The following is a 3,602-nucleotide window of genomic DNA, read 5'->3' on the forward strand; positions in this document are numbered from 1 at the left end:
GGACATTAAAATACGTCATTTTTGCGCTGACCTTTTAGATCTGGTACTGAAGGAAAATTATTTCATGTTCCAAGACTCCTTTTATGTTCAACAACAGGGCACAGCCATGGGTTCGAATGTTGCGCCTCCTTTTGCGGTTGCCTATATGGCAGCCTTTGAAAAGGACTTTGTGTTCTCCCATCCTCTGTTTATCAGTCATTGTAAAATCTGGTGGAGATACATTGATGACATTTTTTGTATATGGGATGGACCAATGGAGTCACTCTTGACATTTGATGACCATATAAATAACATATGGCCAGAATTAAAATTTACCTTACAACATGACACCAAGCAAATTAGTTTTCTGGACACTTTGGTTTACAAGGAGAGGGATGGTTCTCTTGCCATTGACCTATATACCAAACCTACAGACCGTAACGGCCTACTTCATTTCAGTAGCTGTCACCCTCCCTCAACAAAAAACTCCATTCCCAAGTCCCAATTCCAAAGGGTAGAACGGATTGTCTCGGATAACAGTATAAAGAAAATTAGACTAACAGAGATGGAGCGGAAATTTTCAAACAGAGGCTATCCATGGGGATACTCTCCCAGGCCAAATCGAATACATCACAGAGAAGGTCCAATGTTGGCACTAAAAGAATTCCTTTCGTTACAACCTTTCACCCTTTTTCAGGCCTGGTACAATCTACTATTAGGAGACATTGGAACATTTTGTCTAAAAGTTATCCACTGATTCCTGAATTTAAATCCCCATTTCTTTCATGTTTCAGACGCGCAACAAATTTAAAAGACAGGTTGGTCAAAGCTGACATAGGCCCAGAGACAACTGTGGCCAGACAAACGTTCCTCCAAACGCAGAGAAAGGGCACCTTCCCATGCCTTAATTGTCTACAGTGTAGTAATGTTCAAAAGGGCCCCGCAGTTTTCCATCCGCAAACGGGTAAAGCCCTACCAATTAGGGGTTTTTACACCTGCGAATCCACGTACGTCATCTATGTCATCAAATGCCCTTGTGGCCCAGCATATGTGGGGGAAACCACGCAAGCTGTTCAGGACAGAGTGTCCCAGCACAAATCCACCATCCGGTGCAAAAAAACGCATCTACCTCTCCCCCACCATTTCATTGAAAAAAATCATAACATTTCCCAACTCCGGTTTCAGGTATTGGAGCAGATAGATCCCCAGAGGAGAGGCCAGAATCGCATAAAAACACTCAAAAGAAGGGAAGCATTCTGGATCTTTACCTTGCAGACTCTAGAGCCCAAGGGACTTAACAGGGACTATGATGTAGCAGCATTCCTGTAGTTTTAACGTTGATAATATGTATACAGCTCCTTATTATGGCAATATGTTTATAGAGTTCTTTTAAATCAGTTGGTCTAATTCTGTTATGTCTCTTCTTTTTTCCCAGAACCGGTAGTTTCACGACTCACACGTGGCACTGGCGGTCACACATGGCACTATAGATGGTAGAGTATATAAGTATTGGTTTTGCACCACACAGGCGCCTCTATCTGTCTATTTACTCCTGATTTATTCTATCTATGCTTGCTTTCTATGTTTCATTCTTCTTTCTAGGCGGCATTGTCGCCTTGGCAACCACCATATACACTTCCGCCCACATTAGCCTTTGGATGTGATCTCTGGCCCCAACGCATGCGCAGTTCAATATGGTGCGTTTCCCTTGCAGTTACCGCTGCTCACATAGCCCATTTAGCCTCTTTGAAACACCAGACGCGCATGCGCAGTTTGAGATGCCGCGGTCACGTGACCGGGTTGACGCGGCGGGTCACATGACCCGATCACACAGGGCATTTATACCCGGAAGTACCGCTATTGCACAGCGGTCCCCGGGAACTTCAGTCTTCACGCCACATAGCTGGCGTCTTAAGGTCACTACTGACCCACATGATAGAGCGCTCACCGCTGCTGGCTATTTCACATGGAACTTAGGCAATTTTCTTTTATGTACCTTCTTCCAGCGCCATCCATAGCGGCGGATCTGCGCCTTCACCCAGCACAACCTCTTCAGGCACATAGAGGTAACCTGGTGTATACCTATTATCATTAGCTGCATAGTATTTTGGGCCTGTATTGAGGTTGATATACATACTTTCCCCTATATGTCACAGGCTTTCTGCCTCCTTGCCTTTGTCCCGGGTTACCCAGCCTTGGCCTGTCTGGCCTTGATACACCCACGTGCATTATTTGTCCAGGTAACGTTACTTTTTATGCTCTATTATTGATCTCAGGGCCCTGTCACACTCTCAGTCCACGGCTCAGCATTATTTAATTGATTTTGTTCATGTGGTTGCCACTTGGTCCCTAAAAAAAAAAAATAAAAAAAAAACCTATATTCTATTTCCTTCCTTTTGTCCTTTTTTTCTCTCCTTTTTGCCAGTCTTGCCTTATACCACCATCTTAGTACCCACAGTACCGGGTCACGCACATTAGTCATTTAATAATAACAAAAGTTGTTTACAGCCAGATACCTATACGGACACCACCAATTGTAGTAATTGACTTATGTTGTCACACTTGCTTTATAGGTTATCACTAGTTCGTTGTAGTGCACAGCACCTCTCTCACGCACCCGGATTAATCCTCCACCTAGTATCCTTTGAGGTAGTATTGACCTCTACCACATGTGGAGTCCTCTCACAGGACTCACCGTCTTATGCCATAACCCTCTGCTTTTATGCCATTTGTTCTCTTCCTTACCTATACTTACAGCTGCACAGTCTTTCAGCTCTTGCCATTTAGATCTTGTTAATTGGAAGTACTCACAGCTCACGGATCACCTACCCGGATTTGCTCCAGCCGCCATGGTTGCATACACTCTGTTCGTCACACGTTGGATTTGGTCTGGAAATGTATCACTACAATTTCGTTGTTCTTTATATTGTGCACCATGTATATTGTTATTCATTTTATTTATTTTTTTATCTGCCTGTATTTCAGTTTGATAAAAAGGAATTTCTGATGAAGGTCTGATGTATGGACCGAAAACGTTTATTCTTTAACTGGATGCACAAATAAATGAAATAGTCATCTTGCAAAAATAATTCTCTGAGTGCCAAGTGATTTTTGAACATTGGATTGACGGGCTGGAAACCCGACTTGAGCACCATATAGGAACCTTGAGTGCCGTGTGCATTTTCTTTATGTCCTGGATTTTATGCGGACTCACCACCGCACATACTCACATACTATCCTGTCCAATAGTAGTAAGAAGCATTTTTGTTATAGGGGCATTCCAAGCATTGTGGAAGTCAAAAGGTCAAAACATGGACACTGTTTTCTAAGGCATTTGCACAGGTCATTAATATTTTCTAGGGAGCAATTTTACCATCTAGAGGGCACAAAGGGGGCATTATTACTATGTAAGGGGAAAAGTGGTGGGCATGATAATGTGGGGCACTGTCAAACAGCAGGTTTAGTAATAAGAACACACATGGCAGCAGTGGCTCAGCATTGGGGTATCAGTAGGGTGAGGCATTTGTGCAGGTTGGGAATACATGGGGACGGTGCTGGAAATGTGAGAAGTCAAATTTATCTTTGTTGTAAATAGTGTTGAGCGATACCTTCCGATATTTGAA

The 3,602-nt window shown here is 43.2% G+C and overlaps 1 long non-coding RNA gene across 1 annotated transcript; it reads left to right on the plus strand.

Annotated features, from left to right (window-relative positions):
- Nucleotides 1–1,985: 1,985 nt before the first annotated feature.
- Nucleotides 1,986–3,162, plus strand: LOC143810129 (uncharacterized). The gene is made up of 3 exons (XR_013222668.1): nucleotides 1,986–2,045; nucleotides 2,136–2,219; nucleotides 2,965–3,162. It is a non-coding gene; the product is annotated as an uncharacterized LOC143810129 (long non-coding RNA).
- The last annotated feature ends 440 nt before the right edge of the window (nucleotides 3,163–3,602 follow it).

This window comes from Ranitomeya variabilis, chromosome 2, assembly GCF_051348905.1.
Source record: "Ranitomeya variabilis isolate aRanVar5 chromosome 2, aRanVar5.hap1, whole genome shotgun sequence".
Classification (NCBI taxonomy): Eukaryota; Metazoa; Chordata; class Amphibia; order Anura; family Dendrobatidae; genus Ranitomeya; species Ranitomeya variabilis.